This window comes from Monodelphis domestica, chromosome 6 (genome assembly GCF_027887165.1).
Source record: "Monodelphis domestica isolate mMonDom1 chromosome 6, mMonDom1.pri, whole genome shotgun sequence".
Lineage (NCBI taxonomy): Eukaryota > Metazoa > Chordata > Mammalia > Didelphimorphia > Didelphidae > Monodelphis > Monodelphis domestica.
The window spans coordinates 238455636-238483617 of NC_077232.1; positions in this window are offsets into that span (position 1 = coordinate 238455636).

Sequence of the window (27982 nt, forward strand, 5' to 3'; positions counted from 1 at the left end):
AGGCTTAAAGAGATGAAGTGACTTTCCTAGAGTCATGGGGATAGTAATTAGATCTTTCAGTTCTAAATCATCCAGTCTATCAGAATATCTGTTTTTATATCTTTTTCATAATGGATATATGCAACATGCAAAAGGTCTTCCTATTTTTCCTTTTGCACTTTTGTAATACCAATGTGCCCCTAGGCTGCATTCTCTTATTGAAGGATAAATGGTTATGGCCAGTGCTTGGCAGATGGTACAACATGTGTACTCCATATAAGTGACCATGATGGTTACACTAACATCCTTGGCAGTAGCATCCTTTCTCCTAAGCTTGATATAGTTTTCTTACCTGGGTTTCAAGTACCAAGAGGAAACTGTTTTCTAAGATTAAGAATCAATCTTTTGTAAACATTTTGTAGAGAGCTGGCAAGGCTGTTCTTTATTTTAGGTAGGTGTAGTAACTCCAGAGTGAGACATTCTTCTGAGTTTGTAGGAGAAGGTCCTAGAGGGGACATAGTAACAGTTGAATAATGACTGGTCATTTTGGAGTAATATCATAATAAGTTGGATCTGGATACTGCCATTCTGGGACTACAAGACTGAGGATTGATTTGGGAAGTTTAAACAAATGAATTCTGCCACCCAAGATTTCTCTCAGGCTTAGAGCTGATGGTGCTTATGGAAGCATTTTGAAAGGGCTTGCATAAGAATGTTTAAACTGTTAAGTAGAGAATGCTTTGCCCTGGAATTTGGTTGCCTCAGTCAATTTAATCGAATATACAAGATGGACAAGGTTAATCATTTTTTTCCTGGATAATACATATATATTTTAATAAGGATTTTATATTTTATTATTCAAGTGGGAAGATATCAGTAGTAGAAAGAGATAATCAAGGCTTAAAACATTTTTTTAATTGTACAATGAACTTAATACCGGGGATCTAAAACAATCACTGATGCAACAGAGTGTTCTTGAGCTCATGCAATTCAGAGTTACCAGGAAACTAATCCTGAGGCTATGAGGTACACCATAGCCTTTGTTTTTATTTCTATGTGTTTGTACCAGCTGTGTGTGCCCATTGTCTGGAAAGTGTCTTTCCTCACATTGTGGAAAAGATACAGCTTAAGCAATACCTTTTGTATGAAGCCTTCCTTTCCTAAACTCATCAACATGTTCTCTTCCTCCCAATCTACCTTGAATTTAATTACTTTGTATTTACTTTCTTTACATTTATTCTGGATATATTATATATATATATATATACATATATATATATATATATATATATATATGTCTCCTCTCCTCTCCACCACTTTTATAGCTTAACCCTCAGTTAAGACATAATATAAGCAAAAGACCAGAGAAGGACCATTTCTAAGTTAATTGTTTTTGACCCCTATGAGGAGGGAGTGAAAACCCATTCTGCTGGTGAAGAATCATTTAGAGCAGATAATGGCTACTGCTGCTGTTGCTGATCTTCCTTCTTTTACTATTCTCCCCTATTTTCTTCATTATTATGTAATATTAAGAAATAATAATCATAATTCAACAATTATTGCCAGTAACAAAGGTATCAATTATTCTCCTATTCCAAAACTATTTGTTAGCAGCTATGAAAGCCTCTAGCTTGGTATTTCACTGTAGACTGAAGATGCTGACAATAGATAGAGTAAATGGAAGAGATAAGAACTTATTATAACAGAGATATCTAAATCTGAGGTGTCTGGTTAACTGGATGACTTTCCCTGTGTGCTTATTGGTGTTTCCCTCTATTGTAAAGTTTTGGGCAATTCTGAAGGATATCTGAGGGTTAATGTAAAAAAAAATAGGACAAAATGATTAGCAGTATAATCTCCACAATTAAAGGTCAGTGATGTCTCAAACTTGGCAATGGCCTTTGACCTCTTCCTTCCTTTCTTTGATTCTTACTTTCTGTTTTAGAATCAATACTAATTATTTTTTCCAAGGCAGAGGAATGGCAAGAGGTAGGAAGCTGATGCTTAGTGACTTGCCCAGGGTCACCTAGCTAGGAAGTATCTGAGACCATATTTTAAATCAGAACCTTCCATCTCCAGTCCTGGCATTCTACTCACTGAGTACCTTATTTGCCCTCTCTTCTTTCATTTTAAAAAATATTTTGGGTATCAAGTCCCAAGTGGAGGGAATCTAATAGTCAATTGTGGGCACTCTTTGATATAAATCACAGTTTTGTGGTAGTGTTTGCTTGCTTCCTCCCTCCCCCATTCAGTTGCAATCATTGAATTATAATCTAAATTTGAAATATAGTTTATTTTTACATCTCAGCATTTCTAAGAAATCAGTATTAGCCTGGTATCACATCTATTAAATAGATGAGAAAAGCCAGACAAATTTCAGATCATTCAATGAATTGATGGTAAACACAAGCCGAGAGCTGAACTTCACAGATTCTATTTCTAATTTTCTCAGCTTAATCTGTCAGTGCTGTGTCTTTGCTTGGCATTCTAATGAAGGTCATCTATAGTTTCCAAATCCTTCATCACAGTAATATTGGCTAGACATTGAACCCAGTCTGATAGGGGAAACAGACTTGATTATCTATCATCTTGAGATCTCTCAGAAAAATATTTTTTGCTGAACTTGTTTCCACTTTGTTGTTTGGAGTGTCATTTGAGCTCTTCACACACGACAGTGACTATTTAAATGACTTATGTTGATATTAAGCAAGCCACTATTTAAAAGGAAATAAGGAATATTTAAGTCTGAGGTTTCAAATACTCATATATTTCTATTACTTTACTCTATATACTGAAGACTCATCCAGTGTTTAGACTTTCAATGAGACTATATTAAAAGGAGATGAGAGAAGGACACTGACATTACCTCTAAGGAATTTGTCACTGTTTGATCTAGCAAGAATTATTTTCTTTTCTTGTCTGAACCTGTTAGCTGAGAATTTGGTGGAGGTAAGGTGGTAAAGATGAGGTTTTTAGCTAAGAATGATGTAAGGGAAAGAGGGTATGCAGAATTTATTTTATCATTATGATAAATAATGTCAAAATTAATTTGACATTTAAATTATGTTTGGCTTATTTTAATTTACATTATTTTTTATGTTTTCAGCTTTAAAAAAAAGGCTCAATACCAAGGGAAAAAACACTTCAAAAATACAACCTATATTTTTTCTTTATCTAATATACTCATCTCAAGGAAATTAAACTACCAGAATACTAATAGATGAGCTTAAAAAGCCCCATATATTTACTTATAGCAATCAAGAAACTCAAAGAAATATTATCAGCTTAAACAAATCTTAGTTTATTCATATGAGAATGATTACTTCAACAAAACTTTAATATACCCTTACATGAATATTTGATCTATAGTTTGTATTAGCAAACCTTTGAATCAAATTGATCTTTGAAAATTAAGTAATGCAGAAGGGGTGGAACATTACATTAAACAATTACCATGTCTGACACTATAATCATTAGAAGACGTTAGGATTTGAAAAGTAACAACTGTGAATTTTATAAACAAAATCTTTTAGCCAGTTATATCAGTCATCTTTTCCTTAGTTTTCAATAATTCTTTATTATGATACTCACATTGGGGTTCAAATCATTCCAAATGCATTCTTCCATTCTCTTTCTCAAAACAACTGGAAGAGCTACTGCCATTTTAATGACACAAACTTAGGGCATACATAGATGAAGTGATAAACATCCGAAGTCTCTCCAGATCTTCAGTTTAAAAGCTTAAGGAAATAATCCTTACCTTTTGACAAGCCCAGTGGCTTAGCTTGCTGTCTGTTTGGACTCTATCTGAATCTCAGCTTCTCCAGGGTTGCCTTGGCCATTCCAGACAAATATTCCATTTAAACCCAGCCATTTAGAACTATTGATGGCATTGATGCCCTTGCTCTATAATAGAAATATTACTAAGCCCTCATATTTGTTTTCCAGTTGAATTCTCTTAAATGTGTTGTCTCTTCTACTTAGAATATAAGCTTCTTGAGGGTAGGGAATATCTTGATTTTCTATTTGGATTACTAGTCCTTAGCACCTAGTGTTTATTAATGTTCTTCATGTCCATTCTTCATATAATTAAAACTACTCTTTGTTTTCATAATGGAATCCTTCTTAAAAATATAAAACAAAAAATAACCCATTACCTACCATATTAGAATCAATATTGTGAATTGGTTCCAAGGTAGAAGAGAGGTAAGGGCAAGGCAATGGAAGTTAAGTGACCCAGGGTCATTTAGCTACAAAGGTCTTATGTCATATTTGTACCTAGGAACTCCTATCTCTAGGCATGGCTCTCCATTCAATGAGCAACCTAGCTGCCCCCCAAGGGCATACTTCTAATGTGATTATGATTTTCTTTCCATGACCTTCAATAAAATTTTTCAAGTTTTTTTTTTTCCCTAAACCCTTACCTCCTGTCTTAGGATTGATACTAAGTATTGGTTCCAATGCCAAAGAGTAATAAGGTAAAGGCAACTTGGGTCAAGTAACTTGTTCAGGGGCTTATAGTTAGGAAGTATCTAAGATCATAGTTGAAATGAGGATCTTAATGAATTATTTTGCATAGGGCTTGTGGTTTGAGCTTTATTTTTTACTGTGTTTTATTATCTTATTTGTTAAAAACAAAGTAATTTATTTTAATAATTCTTGTTTTCATTTAAGGACAGTTTGATTTAAAAAAAATTCCTACTAAGGCAAGGCAAGATAGTAGAGTAAAGGCAGAAGGGCCCAAATCTCTCTGAAAACACCCTGCAATCAACCTTAAAATAAAGCTTTGAAACAAATACTAGAGTAGAAGAACCAGCAAAGACTGAATGAGACAATTTTCCCACAGAAGAAAACTTGGAAGATAGGCAAAGAAGGTCTCTTTTACTGAGGTAAGTGTGCAATGAGACTCCATCAATAGTGAAGGAGCACAATGCAATACCACCTCCTCCACTGCCTTTTACCCCACACTGCTTGAGGTTCTAAATTTGGACACAGACCAGTAGTGAGAGACTGAGACTCTGTCTAATCCAATCATAAGCACTGTCACATCCACTCCTTGAAGTTCTGAGCCCCACTATACCTGTTCAGTGCAAGCCTGCAATAAGGTCCTCATGAGGCTCCAAGCACTGGCCAAAGCTTGATATAAGAATCTATGCCCCAATAGTCCTTGACCTTGCAAACCCAAAGCAGGCTCTAAAGGAGACAGAATCCGAAATGAAAGTCAACTTTCAGAGCTATCAGTACATAGACCATTGTACCACCTTGAAATACTTAAAACCTGCAGAAACCCAGAACTAGATAAAAAGATAGCAGCAAAAAAAAAAATACTGAAGTTCAAGAGAGTTTCCTCTACCTTCTGGGAATAGAGCCCATCATTAAGATGAAAATAAAAGCCTAGGGGAAAAAATCTGGGGAAATGAGCAAACAAACAAAGCACTTCACTTTATAAAATTATTTTTGAGATAAGGAAGAGTAAGTCACAAACTCAGAAAAAGGCATTCAGATCAAAGCAACTACATGTAAAATTTTAAAGAAAAATGAGGACTGACCTCAAGCTCTAGAAGAGCTCAAAAGTGATTTCAAAAATCAAATGAAAAGAAAAGGAAAAATGGGGGAAATAAATGAAAGTGATGCAAGAAGAAAATAACACCTTAAAAGGCAGAAATGATCAATTAGTAAAGGAAGCACAATAATCTTCTGAAGAGAAGAATTCTTCTAAAAGCAGAATTGGAAAAAAATGGGAAAAGAGGTATAAATATCCAATGAAGAAAAGAACTTTTAAAAAATAGAATTGTTTAAATGGAAATGGAGGTTCAAAAGCTTACTGAAGAAAATAATTCCTTGAGAAGTATAGTTGGACAAGTGGAAGCTAATGATTTCTTGAAACATCAAGATACAATAACCCAAATTCAAAAGGATGAAAAAAGAAAAGGAGAAAATATGAAATATCTCATTAGAAAAAAGAACTGACATGAAAAATAGATCCAAAAGAGATAATATAAGAATTATTTGACTGCCTAAAAGCTGATTGGAAAAAAAAGCCTAGATGCCATATTATGAGAAATTATCAAAGAACACCACCCTGGTATTCTTTAATCAAAGAGGAAATTAGAAATTAAAATAATTCAATGAATACTTTCTAAAAAAGATCACCAAGTGAAAACTCCCAGAAATATAATAACCAAGTTACAGAACTCTCAGGCCAAAGAAAAAATACTGCAAGCAGCAAGAAAGAAGTAATTCAAATATCATGGAGTCACACAGTCAATATTACACAGGATTTATAAGCTTCTACAAAGGATCTGAGTGATTGCAATATGATATCCTAGAAGGCAAAGGAAATAAATTTACATTTAAGAACCATTTACCCAGCAAAAAACTGTTTATTGTATCAGGAGAAAAGTAGTAATTTAATGAAATAGAGGATTTCTAGGCATTCTTGGTTAAAAGATGAGACCTGAACAGAAAATCTGATGTTCAAATATAGGACTCAAGAGTAGCATAAAAAGGTAAATAGGAAAGAGAAAACTTAAGACATTCAATGAGGTCAAATACATTTATATTGCTATATGGGGAGATGCTACTTATAATCTTTAAGAACTTTTATCATTATTAGGAACAGTTAAAGGGGGTATACATAGATAGAAGGCATGGGAATAAGTTGACAATGATGACATGATATTTCCAAAAAATTTAGGAGTGGAAAAAAAGAGGATTTCGCTGAGAGGAGGGAGAAAGAGAGAAATAGGTGGGTGGAGGTTCAAAAAGTTATTAAAATGTAGGCAGGGCTGAGGGAGATAACATGCAATACTTTATCCTTACTGTTGTTGGATTTAGCTTAGAGTGGGAATAACGTCCATATTCAGTTAGATATAGAAATATTGCTTCCTCTATTCTGAAGTAAGAGGGGATGAAAAAAGAGAGAACTGATAGAAGGGAGGTGATTTCCAGGAATCAGTGGTTTGAAGTAAAGACCTTAGAGGAGGGACAGAGTATGAGGAGAAAGAAAAAGAAGGAACACGAGGAGAAATAAAATGGAAGGGAATATAGGGTTAGTACATGATTCAAAATGAATAATTTTGATTATATTAAATTAAAATTATTTGTATAAACAAAACCAATGGAACCAAGATTAGAAGGGAAAAAACAAACAAACAGAAAACATTTCACAACAAATTTATCTGATCAAGGCCTAATTTTTTAAATTTATAGAAAACAGCCAAATTTATAAGAACACAAGTCATTCTTCAAATGACAAATTGTCAAAGTTTATGAGTAGGCAGTTTTCAAATAAAGAAATCAAAGCTCTCTTGTCACTGGAAAAATATTCTAAATAACAACTATTTAGAGAAATGCAAATCAAAACAACTCAGAGGTACCACCTCATACCTATCAGATTGGCTTAATATGACAGTAAAGGAAAATGATAAAAGTTGAAGAGATGAGGAAAAGTTGAAATACTAATGCATTGTTGGTGAAGTTGTGAATTGATTCGACTTTTATGAAGGGCAATTTGAAACTATGCTCAACAGACTATAAAGATGTACATATCCTTTAATTCAGTAATATGTCTAGCTTTGTAAAGCAGAGTTTTGTTTTGTTTTTAAGGGGAAAGGACCTATTTATACAAAAATGTTTATATATGAGGTATTCTTGTCGTGGTGCCTGGAATTGAAAATAGAGAGGGAATCAATTAGGGATTAGCTGAAATGTTATTGAGCTATGGGAAATGATAAGCAGAATGATCTCAGAAAAACCTGGAAAGACATTCATGAACTGATACAGAGTGAAATGAGCTGAACCAGGAAAAAACTGTATACAGTAAGAATAATATTTTAAGATGATCAAGTGTGAAAGATTTAGCTATACTGACCAACACAACAATCCAGAAAAATTCTGAAGGACTTATTTCAAAGAAAGTTATCCATCTAAGAATTGATGGATTCTTAATGCAGATCAAATCACACTATTTTTCACTCTATTTATATATGTTTTTATTTATGGATTTTGCTTTTTTATGAGTATTCTCTCACCACATGACCAACATGGAACCATTTTGCATAAGTATATATATATATCCCAGATAAAATTGTGTATTATATCAGGGAGGGGAGAGTGTTAGAAGGGAGAGAGACAATTTGGATATTGTAATTTCAGAAATATGAAAAAGATTTTTATTACGTGATTTGGAATATTTTTTTAAAATTTATTTAAAAAGGGAGATGGAGTGGAGTGCTGGACCTGGGACAGAGGAAGATGTCAGTTCAAACCTGGCTTCAGGTACTTCCTAACTATATGACCCTAGGAAAGATACTGAACCCCCATTATCTAGCCCTTGCCACTCTTCTATCTTATAACTGATACTAAGACATAAGGTAAGAATTTTTTTTTAAAGAAAGGAAATGAAAGGAAGAATCAGAGAAAAATAAAACACTGTCAAGTTACAAAAAAAGGTAATAAGATGTCATTTTAATTTAAAAAATATTCCTACTGAGGAACATTTTTATGGAATTGCTAAATGACTATTTTATGTAATCTTATTTCATATAATTTGATCTCTGGGGGGAAAATGAAGATCAGGAAGCAAAAAAGAAGTCTAAAATATCTTTCACTTTCAGGGAATAGCTCAGACCTAAATTTCCCTCCAAACTCTTGTCTGTTGTCTCTCTTGTCCTAACCCTACAATATTAATATAGATTTCTAGGAGTACAAAGGTTTGTTTCCTCTATGTTTCCTTCCTTCTTGTCTGGACACTATGTATTATTCTCCTTTGTTATTTTATCATTCTTTTTCCTCCTCATTCCCATATACTTCACAGTATTGATTATTCCCAAAGCTAAGATCTATGTCTACTTCCCTGTTCCAGCTATATTTTCTCCTTTGGAATTGTATTTAAATCTTTCCTATCCTTTTTTGCCTTATTAGTTGCTAAGTTTTTATGATTTTACAATCATAATATCCTAATGGTCAAATAATCTTCTCAATTAATACTCTCGTAACTCTCATTTATAATCTCCTCACCTTTTAATTAGAGAAGACAATAAGAATGTTTGTTTGCTTCCAAGCTCCTCTTCTTCAATACACACAACAAAGAGACACCAAATTTATCTTTTGAACACATAGTTTTGATTATTGATTACATTTTTCAAAAGAAGAAATGCTGACAAGTCTTGCTGAGGCCTACAAGATGAATGAATGAATAAAAAAAACTACTTAAGCTTAACTATGGGCAAAACACTCTATGAAGTGCTAGATATAAAAATAGAAAAGTAGGACCTTTGTCCTCAATCAATAAATGGTCAAAGGATATGAGTGGGTATTAAAAAGAACAAATCAAAGCTATCTATAGTCACTTAAAAATACTCTAAAACTATATTCATCAGAGGAAGGCAAATTAAAATAACTCTAAGTTGTGACCACCTCATGCCTATGGAAAATGAAAAATACTAGAGAGGATGAGGTTAAAATAGGTACTCTAATGAATTGTTGCTAGAGTAGGGAACTGGTCTAATTATTCTGGAAAACAATTTGCAACAGCCCAAAGGCCTATAAAACTGTGCATAGACTTTGACCCAGAAATATCTGTTCTAGGTCATTATCCAAAATAGATACAAGAAAAAGGAAAGGGATGTATATATATACAAAAATATTTACAGCAGCTCTTCTTGAGATGGCAAGAATTTGACATTGAGGAGACTCTCATCAATATGGGGAATCACTAAACAAGATGTGGCATATGATTTCAATGGATTAGTATTATACAGAGGGTGACAGAGTCAGAAAAAAAATATAGGAAGACCTTTATGAACTGATGGAAAGAAAAATGTGAAAAACCAGGACATCATTCATTCTGTATACTGACAGCAATGTTGTGACAATTGTCACCTGTGAAAGACTTGACCTCTCTGATCAATATAAAGATCCAAAACAATTCCAAAGGACTCATAATGAAAAAAAAATGCTATCCACCCCCAGAGAGAACAGATGAACTCTGAATAGAATTTTCTCACCTTATTATCCTTACTTTAAAAAAATATCTACTACTATAGAAATGTTTTGCTTGAGCTCATGTGTATAATGTATATCATATTACTTGCCTTCTTATTAGTTGGGGAAAATGTGAGAGAGATAAAAAAATTTGGAACTCAAAACTTAAAAAGAAAAGCATATTAGTAATAAATAAATATGAAGAAAAAATTAGTATGACCTTCTCTGCCCTCAGGGAACTAACATTCCAATGATGGAGACAGAACTAGCAGAGGTATCATAGACGCATCAGATATGTGATCATTGCAGAATAATAGCAATAGAGATGACAATGTTGACTCATTCATGTTGTTTCTATTATTAAAACCATGATTGCTTTTTTGATATGGAAAGATTTTACAGAGTTAAGGATATTTTGGTCAAGAATTTTCTAATTCAGTCATCTAGAAAAAGAAATGCAATCTGCTTAACTGGATTCTTAAGGTTCTCCATTCCTTGTTTCTAGCCTACCTTTTCAGTCTTAATTCATGTTATTCTCCTTCACTACTGTTACTCTTCCTCTAAGATTACTTTCACCTTAAAGTAAGCTCCTTAAGGGCAAGGATTCTTTGTATCTCGTGTGCTTTCCACAGTGTCTGGGAGACAATACGGTACTGATATTTATTGAGTTACTGTTGTTGACATTCTCAATTAAAAAAAAAAAGAAAAAGATAAAAGAGACCTTGGCTATTACCTTTATCTCCAATACCGTCTTACTGTCTCCAATCTCAACCTATATGTACAGACCTAGAACATGCTGACCAAATCTCTCATTTTAGGAAGGCATCCCTTTCTTTAAATTCCAGGAGAGTTGTTAATTAGGAACCATCTATCACACTCCAATTCCTAATATTTCTTCTCACTAAAGTATTCCCCTTTACTTATCTTTACTTACTTATTATATCACAGCCAGAGCAGTAGCTATCTTTTGCAGTTCTTTTTGTCTCCCAAGCTTAGCACAGTTCCTGGCATGTTGTAAGTACTTATTGATATATTTCATAAGTATCTCACCATCTAGCACTCCTTAGGGTAATTTCTATAATATTATGAGGCACCAACATTGAGCTTTAGTAGCTAATAACCAGAAGAATACAATATCAGACTGGAAATGAGGAAGACGTCTTCATGAGTTAAAATCTAGTCTCAGACACACTTACTAGTTGTTTGATCTTGTGTAAGTCTTTTAACTGTTTGCCTCAGTTCCTCATCTATAAAATGAACCAGAAAAGCAAATGGCAATCCAGTCTGGCGTCTTTGCCAGGGAAATCCCAAAATGGGGTCATAAAGAGTCAGACTTGACTGAAACAACTGAATGATAAAATCATAATGATAATTCATTTCTTTGATATTATAATTTCATAGTCATAGTCATAACATTACAAACATCAAGTTCTAATGCTGACATATAGATTTATCTATCAGCAATTTCCAGTTGATATGATTCTGAATGATAATTTTTTTGTTTCTGTTTTGTTGGTAATGCTCTTAAAACTTACTTTATCTTAGCAATCAATTAATTAAACACATTTACTAAATAACTACTATGGGCTCTAATATTTCTACATTTCATTCAAGAGCTTTTCTGATCTTTGTGGGTTTTTAAAAGTATTATATGCAAGAATTGAATCCTACCTATAATTGACATGTTAACTTTTATACCAAGAAACTTTCCATATTCACCTGTGTTTTTCCGTGCTACATTTACATAAGGCTCTACATGTTGATTGTTATAAATATTCAGTTTCTGTTTTATCACTTAAAGATACACATGGGAGATTATTTTTTTTAAATATATTTTATTTGATCATTTCCAAGCGTTATTCGTTAAAGACATAGATCATTTTCTTTTCCTCCCCCCCCCACCCCCCATAGCCGACGCGTAAGTCCACTGGGCATTAGATGTTTTCTTGATTTGAACCCATTGCTTTGTTGATAGTATTTGCATTAGAGTGTTCATTTAAAGTCTATCCTCTGTCATGTCCCCTCAACCTCTGTATTCAGGCAGTTGCTTTTTCTCGGTGTTTCCACTCCCATAGTTTATCCTTTGCTTATGAATGGTGTTTTTTTCTCCTGGGTCCCTGCAAGTTGTTCAGGGACATTACACCACCACCAATGGAGAAGTCCATTACGTTCGATGATACCACAGTGTGTTTGGCTCTGTGTACAATGTTCTCCTGGTTCTGCTCCTCTCGCTCTGCATCACTTCCTGGAGGTTGTTCCAGTCTCCATGGAACTTCTCCACTTTATTATTCCTTTTAGCACAATAGTACTCCATCACCAACATATACCACAGTTTGTTCAGCCATTCCCCAATTGATGGGCATCCCCTCGTTTTCCAGTTTTGGGCCACCACAAAGAGCGCGGCTATGAATATTTTTGTACAAGTCTTTGTGTCCATTATCTCTTTGGGGTACAGACCCAGCAGTGCTATGGCTGGGTCAAAGGGTAGATATTCTTTTAGCACCCTTTGGGCATAGTTCCAAATTGTCCTCCAGAATGGTTGGATCAGTTCACAGCTCCACCAGCAATGAATTAATGTCCCTATTTTGCCACATCCCCTCCAGCATTCATTACTTTCCTTTGCTGTTATGTTAGCCAATCTGCTAGGTGTGAGGTGATACCTCAGAGTTGTTTTGATTTGCATCTCTCTGATTATAAGAGATGTAGAACACTTCTTCATGTGCTTGTTAATAGTTTTGATTTCTTTATCTGAGAACTGCCTATCCATTTCCCTTGCCCATTTATCAATTGGAGAATGGCTTGGTTTTTTGTACAATTGATTTAGCTCTTTATAAATATGAGTAATTAAACCTTTGTCAGAGGTTTCTATGAAGATTTTTTCCCAATTTGTTGTTTCCCTTCTGATTTTAGTTATATTGGTTTTGTTTGTACAAAAGCTTTTTAGTTTGATGTAGTCAAAATTATTTATTTTACATTTTGTGATTCTTTCTATATCTTGCTTGGTTTTAAAGCCTTTCCCCTCCCAAAGGTCTGACATGTATACTATTCTGTGTTTACCCAATTTACTTATGGTTTCCTTCTTTATGTTTAAGTCACTCACCCATTTTGAATTTATCTTGGTGTAGGGTGTGAGGTGTTGATCTATTCCTAGTCTCTCCCACACTGTCTTCCAATTTTCCCAGCAGTTTTTATCGAATAGTGGATTTTTGTCCCAAAAGCTGGGATCTTTGGGTTTATCGTATACTGTCTTGCTGAGGTCGCTTTCCCCCAGTCTATTCCACTGATCTTCCTTTCTGTTTCTTAGCCAGTACCAAATTGTTTTGATGACTGCTGCTTTGTAATATAGTTTTAGGTCAGGGACTGCAAGGCCCCCATCATATGTGTTTTTTTTCATTATTTCCCTGGATATCCTTGATCTTTTGTTCTTCCAAATGAACTTTGTTATGGTTTTTTCTAAATCAGTGAAGAAGTATTTTGGTAGTTCAATGGGTATGGCACTAAATAGATAAATAAGTTTGGGTAGGATGGTCATTTTTATTATATTGGCTCGTCCTATCCATGAGCAGTTAATGTTTTTCCATTTGTTCAAGTCTAGTTTTAGTTGTGTGGCGAGTGTTTTGTAGTTGTGTTCATATAGTTCCTGTGTTTGTCTTGGGAGGTAGATTCCTAGGTATTTTATTTTGTCTAAGGTGATTTTGAATGGGATTTCTCTTTCTAGTTCTTGCTGCTGAGCTGTGTTGGAGATATATAGAAAAGCTGATGATTTATGTGGGTTTATTTTGTATCCTGCAACTTTGCTAAAGTTGTTGATTATTTCAATTAGCTTTTTGGTTGAATCTCTAGGATTCTTTAAGTAGACCATCATGTCATCCGCAAAGAGTGATAACTTGGTCTCCTCCTTGCCTATTCTGATGCCTTCAATTCCTTTATCTTCTCTAATTGCTACTGCTAGTGTTTCTAGTACAATGTCAAATAGTAGAGGTGATAATGGGCATCCTTGTTTCACTCCTGATCTTATTGGGAATGCATCTAGTTTATCCCCATTGCAGATGATATTAGCTGTTGGTTTTAGATATATACTGTTTATTATTTTTAGGAATGACCCTTCTATTCCTATGCTTTCTAGTGTTTTTAATAGGAATGGGTGTTGTATTTTATCAAAGGCTTTTTCTGCATCTATTGAAATAATCATGTGATTCTTGCTAGTTTGCTTGTTGATGTGGTCAATTATGTGGATGGTTTTCCTAATGTTGAACCAGCCCTGCATCCCTGGTATGAATCCTACTTGATCATGGTGAATGATCCTTCTGATCACTTGCTGGAGTCTTTTTGCTAGTATCCTATTTAAGATTTTTGCATCTATATTCATTAGGGAGATTGGCCTATAGTTTTCTTTCTCTGTTTTTGACCTGCCTGGTTTTGGAATCAGTACCATGTTTGTGTCGTAAAAGGAGTTTGGTAGAACTCCCTCTTTGCTTATTATGTCAAATAGTTTGTATAGTATTGGGATTAACTGTTCTCTGAATGTTTGATAGAATTCACAGGTGAATCCATCAGGCCCTGGGGACTTTTTCTTAGGAAGTTCTTTGATGGCTTGTTGGATTTCAATTTCTGATATGGGATTATTTAGGAATTCTATTTCCTCTTCTGTTAGTCTAGGCAGTTTGTATTTTTGTATATATTCATCCATTTCTCCTAAATTGGTGTATTTATTGCCATATAATTGGGCAAAGTAATTTCTAATGATTGCCTTAATTTCCTCCTCATTGGAGGTGCTGTCCCCCTTTTCATCTTTAATGCTGTGAATTTGCTTTTCTTCCTTCCTTTTTTTAACTAGATTGACCAGTACCTTGTTTATTTTGTTTGTTTTTTCAAAGTACCAGCTTCTTGTCTCATTTATTAAATCAATAGTTCTATCACTTTCGATTTTATTAATTTCTCCCTTAATTTTTAGGATTTCTAATTTGGTTTTTTGCTGGGGGTTTTTAATTTGATCGCTTTCCAGTTTTTTCATTTGCATTTCCAATTGATTGATCTCTGCTCTCCCTTGTCTGTTAATATAAGCATTCAGGGATATAAATTTACCTCTGATTACCGCTTTGGCTGCATCCCAAAAGGTTTGAAAGGATGTTTCGCCATTGTCATTTTCCTCGATTAAATTATTAATTGTTTCTATGATTTCTTCTTTAACTAAACGGTTTTGGAGTATCATATTGTTTAATTTCCAATTGGTTTTAGATTTGGTTTTCCATGTACCATTACTAATCATTATTTTTATTGCCTTGTGATCTGAGAAGGCTGCATTCATTATTTCTGCTTTTCTGCATTTGTGTGCTATGTTTCTGTGACCTAATGTATGGTCAATTTTTGTGAATGTGCCATGTGGTGCTGAGAAGAAGGTGTATTCCTTTTTATCCCTATTTATTTTTCTCCATATGTCTATTAATTCTAATTTTTCTAAGATTTCATTCACTTCTTTTACCTCTTTCTTATTTATTTTTTGATTTGATTTATCTAAATTTGATAATGGTTGGTTTAAGTCTCCCACTAGTATGGTTTTATTGTCTATTTCTTCCTTCAATTCGCCTAGTTTCTCCATTAGAAATTTGGGTGCTATATTATTTGGTGCATACATATTGATTAATGATATTTCCTCATTGTCTATAGTCCCTTTTAACAAAATATAATTACCTTCCCTATCCCTTTTGATCAGGTCTATTTTTGCATTGGCTTTATCAGATATCATGATTACCACTCCTGCCTTCTTTCTATCAGTTGAGGCCCAGAAGGTCTTACTCCATCCTTTAATTCTGACCTTGTGGGTGTCAACCGCCTCATGTGTGTTTCTTGAAGACAACATATGGTAGGGTTTTGGATTCTAATCCATTCTGCTATTCGTCTACGTTTTATGGGTGAGTTCATCCCATTCACGTTCAAAGTTATGATTGTCATTTGTGGACTCCCTGGCATTTTGATTGCCTTCCCTAATTCTAACCTTTTCTTCTTCGGCTCTACCTTTTAGTCCAGTGATTTACTTTGAATCAGTCCCCCTTGTCCCCTCCCTTGATGTTTCCCTTTTTAGTCCCTCCCTTTTTGTTCCCTCCCCCTCCCCCCTCTCTTTCCCTCCCTTTTTGTTCTCCCTCTCCCCCTCCCCCCCTTGGTTTTCCCTTCTCCTTACCCTTGTTGGGTAAGATAGAATTCAAGATCCCAATGGATCTGGATGTTTTTCCCTCTCAGAGTTGATTTCCCTGAGATTGAGGTTTAAGTAAACCCCCCCCCCTCTCTTCCTCTCCTTCTTATAGGAGTTTTCTTCCCCTCCCCTTCCCCTGTGAATCTTTGTGTGAGAACCATTATTCTATTTGGTCTTTCTTTACCCCCTATTTATACATTACATTTTCCCCACATGTTAGTATACATAGGTTGATATAAATGTAGTCCTTATAGAAGAGAGTTTGAGTAAAAGAAGATAACATTTTTCCCCTTTCCTCAATATTTACCTTTTCAGGTATTCCTTGCTCTTTGATTTTCGGTATCAAACTTTCCACAGAGCTCTGGTCTTTTCTTTGCAAAAAGTTGGAAGTCTTCTATTTTGTTGAATGCCCATACTTTCCCTTGGAAGTATATAGTCAGTTTTGCTGGGTAGCTGATTCTTGGTTGGAGACCCAGCTCTCTTGCCTTTCTGAAGATCATGTTCCATGCCTTACGATCATTCAGCGTAGAACTTGCAAGGTCTTGTGTGACCCTGATTGGCATTCCTTTATATCTAAATTGTCTTTTTCTGGCTTCCTGTAGGATTTTTTCTTTTGTTTGATAGCTTTGGAATTTGGCAATTACATTCCTGGGAGTTGTCTTTTGGGGGTTTAGTGTAGAAGGTGTTCTGTGAGCTCTGTCAGTGGCTGTATTGCCCCCTTGTTCTAGAATCTCTGGGCAATTTTCTTTGATTATATCTTGTATCACCATGTCCAGTTTGGTGTTTATTTCTGGCTTTTCTGGGAGTCCAATTATTCTTCAATTTTCTCTTCTCCCCCTGTTTTCCAGATCTATCACCTTGTCGGTGAGATATTTTATGTTCTCTTCTAATTTCTTGGTGTTTTGGCTTTGCTTTATTAGTTCTTGCTTTAAAGCCTGGTTTTCTTTTACAGTTTGGTCAAACTGGTTTTGTAGATGCGTGAATTTCTTTTGCATCATTTCCCACTTTTCCTCCCAGAGGGCTTCCATCTTTTTGGTCCTTTCTGATTCAAATTCTTCATGTGTTTGTGGAGAGTTTCTATTTCCTTTGGAAGATTTTGGAGAATTTTCTTGTATATCTTCTTCTATCTGCTCTGTATTTTGTATTTTGGCTCCATAGAATGTGTCCAGAGTCGCCCCTTTCTTCTTATTTTTCTTGGTATTTTGGGGCTTCTGTGCTTCTGTAGAGTTTGTCATCTCTGAACGTGGAGGATTGGCTTTTCTTGTCTTTGTCTGGTGATCAGAGGCTTTAGTCCTGGGCAGATGTTGGTTCTATGAGCGTTCCCTGGGTTAAACTGAATATGCCTCACTGGAACTGGAATGGAAGGGTTGGACCACGAGGCCACACTCTCCCCCTGGCTCGATTTCCGGAAGTTGCCTTCAGAATCCCTGGCCGTGAGGCTGTTTCGTCGGCCTGCGGGGGGGATGGGCTGCTGCTTCCCCAAGCTCCGAGAGCACAGACTTTCACTGAGACTTGGATAGCAGGATCCAGCCCGTGAGGCTGTCTTGCCCGCCCTGAGGGTTGCTGTTGTTTCGACCAGCTCTCTGCAGCGGAAGCCCCAGGCAGTAACTTTCACCGGGACTGTAGAAGGCCCTGAGGGTTCTGCTCTCTGAGCCCGGCCAGGCTGCGGCTTCCGGGAGCCTTGGACTCTGTGCTCCTACCCCTGAGGTCCGAGTGATCTCGGGTTCTGGCTTTTAAGGGGAGCCGTACATTTTGATCCGGGTCCAGGTCCAGGAGGAGGGTTCCTAGGGTCTGTGCTGTTGATCGTTTTGAATTTCGGCGCCTTAGGAGCTTATCGTTTGAGATCGGTCGGGAAGGGTTTTCAGGAGATCTGAGCTTTAGCTTTCTCTAAGCCGCCATCTTAACCGGAAGTCATGGGAGATTATTTTGCTGAATTAATTGGCCATGAGGAATAAATGCTCTTTTTATGGACAGATGCATTTGCATTACATGGTAAAGGTATCTTGGTTAAGCATTTTTTGAAGAGTGAGATTGATGAAGGTTAATTTTGCTAGAATGACAAATTACTTTCTAGAATTAGGAAAACAATAGAAACATTTTAGCTGAAGACCCGGAAAAGGACAATGATTACTGAAACATTATCCTTTGTCTTTTTCCATCTTCAAAGTACTTTCCAAATATAAACTATTCTATGGCAGACAAAAAGATGAGGTTATAAACTTGAGGGTGGAAACTCTGTCTTTTCAATATTATAGAGCCCTGATCCATAGTTGGAGAAAACTTCTAACTTGCTATAAGGAGAAATATGGATACAACATATAGTATTATGATTTGCAAAATACTATTAGGTATATTGTTCTGTATTTGAGGAAAATTAGTTGAAAGCAAATAACAAAATGGAAAAATACAATGGAAAGAACCATTATTAATTTCAGGACTAAAAATTAATACTTTTGAGATTCTATTTCTGGGTCCAATCTGCCACATCATAAATTCTACTTTTAAAAACCATTAGACTCCTCTTTCGTTAAAATGACAGATTAATTTAGACCTAAAGGTCCTTGGTTCAAGTACCAAAATGTACAGATTTGTCATAAAACCACATCCCAAAATCCTTTGATTAAAGAACTCTTAATGAAGATCTGACATTTAATCTGATATTTTATTGGATACAATCTTTTAAATATTCTCTCTCTATGAATTCATTTCATAGTCATTTGCCATGGCACTTGATCATAAGAAACGTGGCTCTATGCTCATACTAAAAGAAGATAATTAAGCAATATGTTCTGCCAAGGACATCATCATCCTGTAATGTCCATCATCTCACTTAGATAATTATTCATTTCTATAATAAGTTACCATGACATTATAATGAGAATGTTTTACATTTTATAAGTCCTTAGTCAATCAAGTTTGCTTTGAGGTCGAATGCTGTCAGCCTCCTTGCCATGCCTTTGTGATTGCTAGACCAGTTCAGAGTTACTTCTTTCTACCATGTTTATAAAGAGAAATGTTGGCAAAACTTTGGTGTCTCTTAAGCTCCCAAAGAGGTCAAACAGAGATGTAATTTGCTGTTTCATATGCTTAAAGTGACAGTTAGGAACCTGGGATAAGTGAAGTATCTGCATATTATCTATTTAAATACAGATAAATATTTATGTATATATGTACACAGAAACCATATGTTTGTGTATATTATTGTGTAAATATATAAATATATATGTGTGTGCATAGGCATCAAAAGAGATAAACAGAGAAAGAATGGAATATTCTTATAGAAATGATTTCCTTTGTAATCCTACATATTTTATTTTATTAATTAAGACCTTTTCTTTTCTTTAAGAAGGTCCTGTTGACTTCATTAGACTACAAAAGATATCAATGATACACAAAAGAAATTATGAAATCCTGAACTATTACAAGAAACAAAAAATGTACTAGAGCAAGTGGTACAAAATAAAACCTCAAACCCTAAGTGGCTAAAACTGGAAAAAGAGGAGGATGAGAAGAATAGACACTTATTCTCTGCTGCATGCCAGACACCCTGCTTAGAACTTTACAAATATTACCTCATATGATACCCGCACCAACCCTATGAAAGTAGATACTGTTATTATCTCTATTTTATTATTGGGGAAACTATGGCAGAGGTAAAGTGACTGACCCTATGTCAAACAGCTAGTAAAAATCTGAGGCTGGATTTGAATCAATGTCTACCTGATTGAAGGCTGAGCACTCTATCTATTCACTGTGCCACCATAGCTGTTAGGAGGTCAGGGAAGGAAAAGAGTTTATCTTGAATGTAGTCTCTGCTAAATAATCTGGTAGCTTTCTATTTTAAATATACTTTGCAAATAGAAATGAATGCATTTTTATGCTACTAGTTGGCTACAATTATTCTCTAATGTCCTTTAAATATCATTGTCCTAGGAGAAAAAAAAATTCCAGTGACCCACCTTAGTTAAGCTCTGAAAATATGTCGTCTCCATTGTGACATTCACCAGAGCTAACATTTAATTACTATGAATAGCAATTTATACATCCTTCCAAAGTAGTTAGTTAATCACAAGTATTTTTTGTGGTTGTTTTGGGAGGTACTATGCTAGGTTCTGGGAGTGCAAATGTAAAAAAAAAGAATTAAAAAATTCCCATCTACACCAAGCTAGCATTCTGTTGAGAAAGATCATATACCAAATATCTAAACACAAAATAAATAGGAAGGCAGAGGTTATAGGGAAGGCTGGGCATGAAAGGACTTTTAAAGAGGGTGCTGAAAGACTTATAGAAGCTATTCTTTGAACTGAGTTTTAAAGGAAACTAGATTTGTAGAGGCAGATATGCATTAAGTGATTCCAACACGGATAAAATTAAGTATAAAGATGGAGAAAAGAGAATTGGAATACCCTCTAACAGAAAAAAAATGCCATTTTGGCTAGACTCTCAAGTGTGGAAACTAAAGTAATACATAGTGTGGTTAGAAAGGGAGATTAGGACAAGATTTAAAAGGGCCGTAAAATGCTTAACAGAGGAGTTTATAATTTATTCTAGAATCAACAAGATATTGTTGGAGTTTAATAAATAGGGAAGAAAGGCAGGTTTGGAATTATAGTCTACATATAAAATCTGGTAAAAGTTAATTTATGCTAAGTTTGAGAAAAAACTGCTTTAAAATAATAAGAATTCTTCAGGCCAATTTTTAAAATAAAATTAAAACAATTCTAGGTTTGAGGATCTAAAAAATCAAGTTTTCTTTTTCTTGCATTTACTTTTTAAAACCTAGATTCTCCTTCTCTCTCTCTCTCTCTCTCTCTCTCTCTCTCTCTCTCTCTCTCTCTCTCTCAATCTCTTTCTGTCTCTCTTTCTTATATATGTGTGTGTGTGTTTCCATATTTAGCTGGTTCTTTATGAAGTAATATGAAATGTCCTCAACTGCAGTCTCTTCCCTATACTACAAGGATCAAATGAGACAATATTTGAAAAAATGCTTAGCATATTATCTGACACATGTGCTTATTTTTTTCCATTACTTTTATTTACAATTTACAATTTTATTTACAATCCTAACATTTCATGCAGTTAAACCATCCCTCAATAAAAGGGACAAAAACTGAGATTAACAAAACAAAATAATACAAACAAAAATAAATTATAGAACTTTTTCAAATGTCTTTGTTTTAATAAAAGGTTTAAAGGATAATTATGCTTTTGTCTGTTTTTAACAAACTTTAAACATTCTATACATTAATGCTTATATCCATACAAAGAAAATCACTGAAATTATAAAAGCATTTTAATATTTTCAAGGTATACTACATATTTGAACCTCCCATCAAATGGTAGAAGATAAGACATTATACATGGTATTCTCATTTTATAGATGAGAAATATGAGACTAAAACACAGATTGATTTACTTACCCAGTGTTATGTAATAAGTGAACACAGTTGGATTGGAACTCAGATCTTCCTGGTTCTCAGTCCTGTACCCTGTCCATTCTAACAAATAAATTATTCTATAAAACCCAAGAGTGTAATCTAATGCTAAAGATTTTCACAAGGATCTGGAAAAAACAATGCATATTTGCCTATTTTGGGACTCCTCTATGTACAGGTCATACTTAGTTAAATGTGAACTATGTAAAAACAATAACAATCCTTGAGGTCTACATCTGGAGTCCAAAGGGTAATTTTCATTTAATCTTAGAAAAGACCAAGATCACTGAAAGAGGACATTATAATAACCAGTGGATATAAATTCACTTGCCAAAATTTTCTAAATGTCTTTTGTTTTACAATCTCTAGGGAAGAAACCAAAAACATAGGAGCAAGTGCTTAAAAGTAAAAGTATCAAAGGGGACTAGAAATATGACTTGTAGAAGGAAAATTATGGGTATCCTTTCATATTGTAAGATGGAGCTCTTCCCATTTATGATAAATCAAAAGCAATTCCCTGTGTGATTCTGGTGAAAAGACATTCCCAGAAGCCCTTGAGAGTTAGTAATCTTGATATAGACAAGTACCTTTGTCTCTGGTGCTTATCACATCATGATCATCTAGTGTTTTCCTCTACAGCACCATTATTAGTATTGCACATGTGCCTAAAGGGATCTGAACTGGAACAAATGAATCCCTTTGAACATCTGACTAAATGCTTTCTGTCCTTTTTAGATGCATTCTATTTCTTTTGAACCTCTAGATGCTCAATTTTCTTTTGTTTCTGTTTGAATCTCTTTTTCTATGCCTTCCACTGTAAGATTTTACTAATATATTTTAACCTGGAAACATTCCAAATGAAGGAAAAAAACAAAAAACAACAACATTCTACTCTGATATACACATGAGAATATAGTGTTTCACATATGCATATATGTGTGGGATGTTTGGGGAAGATGAATACTTCTGGTGTGAGGGCTTGCTGAGTCCTTTTCAGGGCTGTTTATCTACCTCTGGTGTTCACCTTCTATCCAATTCTTCCCAGTGGCTTCAGAAAGCTATAGCAGCCACACCCTGGAAAAACTATCTTGGCAACAGGTAGGATAAACCAGACTGAGGGTGACTAACAGATCTCAAACCCATCAATGAGTTAAATGAATATCTATCTACCTCAATCAAATGAAGACTTCCCTTGGTGGAATGAATAGATAAGAATAAATTGTTTCAAGGCCAGGAAGGTGGCTGAATTACATACTGTGGAATGCCTAGAGCTTGGTCAGTCATTGAAAAGGCCAAGGCCATCTACTGCACCCTGGACCATTACCAGGTATGCTTAATTTTTCTCTTGCCATTGGACTCTGAAATGGGAGTGAGGTTGACAACTTTGTGGAACTCTGCCTTTTTAAATCCTATCCACACTCCAGTCTAGACACTAAACACCAACATATACATGTAAATCACTATAGTTCTTCTTATTTTATTATTGAATAACTGGGGGGAGAAGAATTGGTTAAATATTTCTTCTTTGTACAAGATTGTGTTTTACAACTGGAGCAAAATTAGAAGAGAAAGCTATTGTGTCTGCTAGATTCTCAAGCTAAGATGGAAAATAACACCTGGAAGGATTTTCAGCTGCATATTGAGGGAAAGGCTTGTGGTCCTTAGGGTACAATGGCAAAGCAGATTGTAATGTGTCTTTAATAAAATTTCCATTATGATTTTGAGCCATCTGACAGAGCCAAAGACTTCAGTGATAAGAATTTTCTTTTTTATAGTTAGTAGCAATGAAGAGGTGGGGACTGTAACAACTAATAAAGAAGAATTTCACCAAGGGTTTCTTGACCTAGACCCTGGTTGTGGGAGTTAGCTGGAAGTAGGACCAGTGGTCCATGGGGCTACTGTTTCAAAGCTCTTAACATATCTTCCAGTTGGTAGCCAACTATTGTTGACTGGTGTTGATGGTTGTTGGCCCCTTCTCCAAAGTGGCTGCCCCACAATGGTGATAACTGGAAGCAGAGAAAAAGAGAAGAATGAAAGGAGGTAAGTTACCATTACTACTTCTCTTGGGTTCCTCCACCAGGGACTAAAAGGATTTGTTGGTGGAGAAGGTTTGACTTGCTTGCTACCTCTTTAATCTTCAGCCTGGCACACTACTTCAGCTAGGCTGGCATACCTTCTTTGATGGCAACATTGCTTGGCTCTTGGTGGTTATTGTGCCAGGGATTGCAGACCTTTCTCCACAAGATTTGCTCCCATTGATGATGGCAGCAATTGTTAAAATGAAAGCAGAGTCATTAGCCTGGAAGGCACTGTTGTCCAGAAAAGAAACAAAGCTTCTTAACTTAAATATTCTGATAGAAACAAACCATATACATATGTATACATATATATGTATATCAATTGTATAATGTAAGTCATATTCTGAAAATGCCTAGTACTAAGTATATCAGTTCTCTGCTAGTTCTTCCAAGACCCCAGAGGAATAAGAAAAAAATATAGTGATTACCTTACTATAATACAACAGCTGTTTTGGCAGAGAAAACATGTTGTTCCACTTTAGCACCTAGACAGTCTTGAAATTCTTCCTTTATTTCTGCCCCCTTCCACCCTTTTCTAACATTTATAAACTTTCCATATGGTAAAGCAGATGAGGAGCCCTTTGGGCAAATCTTATAAATACCAAATGAAATATCATGTGATAAAATGTTACAGTTGTCTAATTCTTAATGCTTCAAATGTCTCCCATGGTCTCTTGGTTGCTCCCTGATGTGTTTAGTTGCAAAAGTTTCTTCCTTCCTGTAGGACAGGAATAATTTACTGTCTCTTTCCTGAATCTCAACCCTCATGTTGATCATTGTAGGCAGAGAATCTTTGCTGGAGGAGAAATGAAAACACGTGAAGCTGGAAAATAAATTGATTGATCCTCCATGGAGTGATAGTATGGAAAACAAGCTAGAAAATATAGGGGGGAAAGTCCAAAGAAATATAATTTACTTTATACAAAAGGGGGAAATAACAAATAGCAAGAGCAGTGAATATACATTGACCCTGCAAGTCCATTCAAGGTTAACTTGGTAAACAAAGAAGGAGAAAGAGACATTCTGGACTGAAATTCTTACATTTAAAAACATTCTAAATATGATCTTATGGAAGCTTCTAGTAAATTCCATAAAAAATTAATTGCCTAAATAAAAGCATATCATGACTCAGAATATAATTCTATTGAGTTTTATTCAAAACTCTCATATTCATATGTAATTCTCAGGAGGAATAACTTTGCCTTGAAATTTAATCATAGATGAAAAAATCTGTAGCATTACAATACCTAAGGGCACTGTTGGTTCTGTTATGCCTTGTGATGTTCCACGAATTTTTTCAATGACATGGATGAAGGCCTCTTATAAAACTTGCAGATGGCATAAAGCTTGAATGGGAAGAGCATATTGAATGACAGAATCAAAGTCCCAAAGCAAAGCCATATCTAGAAATTGTTTGCACTTGGGGCAAGACAGGAAAAGAAAATTTAGTTTTAGGAAAAGAGGGAAGAAACACCAATAGTAATAGCATTGATAGTATTTTAAGGTTCATAGGAACTGGTGAGGATGGGGAGAGTGATGTTCTTTAGCCAATTAGATTGGGAGGAGAATGGATTGGAGAAAGGAGAAAATGATAACTAGGAGAAAATTAGGATGTTATTTCAATAATAGAGGTGAGAGGTTAAGAGGATGAATTAGAGGACTATGATGGTGCTCTTTGGAGTGGAGAGAAAAGACTAGATTTAAGATTGTGAAGTTAGACTGGCCAAGACACAATTTATAATCGATTAGATATTCTTGTTCAATTGTTGCAGCCATGTCCAACACTTTTTTAAAAAGTCCTTACTTTGTAAGAAGGTAAGGTAAGGACTAGGTAATGGGTGTTAAGTGACTTGCTCAGGGTCACACAGCTGGGAAGTGTCTGAGACCAGTTTTGAACCTAGGACCTCCCATCTCTAGGCCTGGATCTCAATCCACTGAGCTACCCAGATGCCACCCACATCAAACACTTTGTGACTTCATTTGGAGTTTTCCTTTTATTTTGTAAAGATGTTTTATTTTACCAACCACATGTAATAATTTTCCACATATGTTTTCTGAAGGTGTAAAATCCAAATTGTTTTCTTCCCTCCCTCCTCAGAGATGGTAAGCAATTTGATCCGGATTCTACATGCATTACTATGCAAAACAGATTTCCATATTGTTCATTATTGTAAGAAAATGCTCATATAAAACCCAAACCCCAAAATAAAAACACAAAGTCAAGTTAAAAATTGTTTGTTTAGATCTGACTGCAACACTTCTTTCCCTGGAGGTTGATAGCATTCTTTGTCATAAGATCTTTAGAACTGTCCTGGATTCCAAAAATTGGAAAACGAGGGGATGCCCTTCAACTGGGGAATGGCTGAACAAATTGTGGTATATGTTGGTGATGGAATACTATTGTGCTCAAAGGAATAATAAAGTGGAGGAATTCCATGGAGACTGGAACAACCTCCAGGAAGTGATGCAGAGTGAGAGGAGCAGAAGCAGGAGAACATTGTACACAGAGACTAATACACTGTGGTATAATCGAACGTGATGGACTTCTCCATTAGTGGCGGTGTAATGTCCCTGAACAATTTGCAGGGATCTAGGAGAAGAAACACTATCCACAAGCAGAGGACAAAGTGTGGGAGTAAAAACACCGAGGAAAACCAACAGCTTGACTACAGAGGTGGAGGGGATATGACAGAGGAGAGACTCTAAATGAACACTCTAATGCAAATACCAACAACATGGAAATGGGTTTGAATCAAGGACACATGTCATACACAGTGGAATTGCACATCAGCTATGGGAGGGGGGGGAGGAAAAGAAAATGATCTTTGTTTCCAATGAATAATGTTTGAAAATGACCAAATAATGTTTAAAAGGAAAAAAAAAAAGAATTGTCCTGGATCATGGCATTGCAAAGAGTAACTAAATATTTCACGAATGATCATCGCACAATATTGCTTACTGTATACAATGTACTCCTGATTTTTCTTATTTAATTATGCATCAGTTCATGTAGGTCTTTCCAGCTCTTTCTGAAATCATCCTGTTCATCATTTCTTATAGCACATAAATATTCCATCACCATAATATAACACAATTTGTTCAGCCATTCCCCAATTGATGGATACGCCTCCCAATTTCCAATTCTTTTCACTACAAAAAGGCCTACTATAAATAATTTTGTACAGGTATGCCCTCCCCTATTTTTTAAATCTACTTGTGATACAGATCACATATAATGGTATTATTGGATCAAAGGTTGTGCACAGCTATATAGCCCTTTGGGCATAGTTCCAAATTGAGCCCCAGAATGACAACTCCATCAACTTCTCTTTTGGAGTTTTCTCGACAAAGACTCTGGACTTCTTTGCCATTTCCTTTTTCAACTCAACTGACAGATTAGAAAATTGAGACAAACAGGGTTAGGTGACTTGTCCAGGATCATATAACCAGTACTTGTTGGAAGCCAGGTGTGAACTCAGGAAGATGAGTCTCCCTAACTGCAGATCTGTTACACTATTCACTGGGGCACCTAGTTGCCCCATTGATTAGATATAGGGATGATTTTTTTAGCTCACACACACATTATGTGCATGCACACTGATGCTTCTTTTTTATTTTTTCTTTCTCACATAGGCAAATGTAGATATCCATCTTGAGTCCCTCTCCTGAACTCTAAGTACTCTTTATAAACTATTTATTGAACATCACTACGAGGATATACTGGAGGATGTACCTTACTACAAAATCATTATTTTCAAAGTAGAACTCCTTACATTCACCCTTAGAGCTGCTCTTTCTCTCAAGTTCCTCATTCCATCAAGGGCACTACTAATCTTCCAGGCAACCTTGTAGGCCTATTACCTTTGAAATCAGTTAAGCTTAACAGGCAATCTCTCAAATGGAATTATTTTTCTTTATTAGAAGGATTTCTTTTTTCTGTTCATTTCAAGGTAATCAAAGTCAAGTTTCGGAAACTTTCACCATGTCTTTCTAATAGGGTTACAATTTTATATCATTCCATTTAACTATAGGTGTAGTGATCTAACATACAGAATATTTAAGATATTTCTTGATTGAAATGGCATTTCTGTTGCTTTTTAATAATTCTAAATACTGACAACCACAGCATTATTATCCTAGAGTCCTATTCTCCAGAAACTTGACATAGCTTGACACTCCAAGAACTAAATCAAAGAAACAACTAATGGGTGAAATATCACAGGCATTTTAGATCAGCAGAGTCTAGAAATATTAGGTATTTGGGTCTAGAAATATTAGGTATTTAGGTCTAGAAATATTTGATACTCGAGATC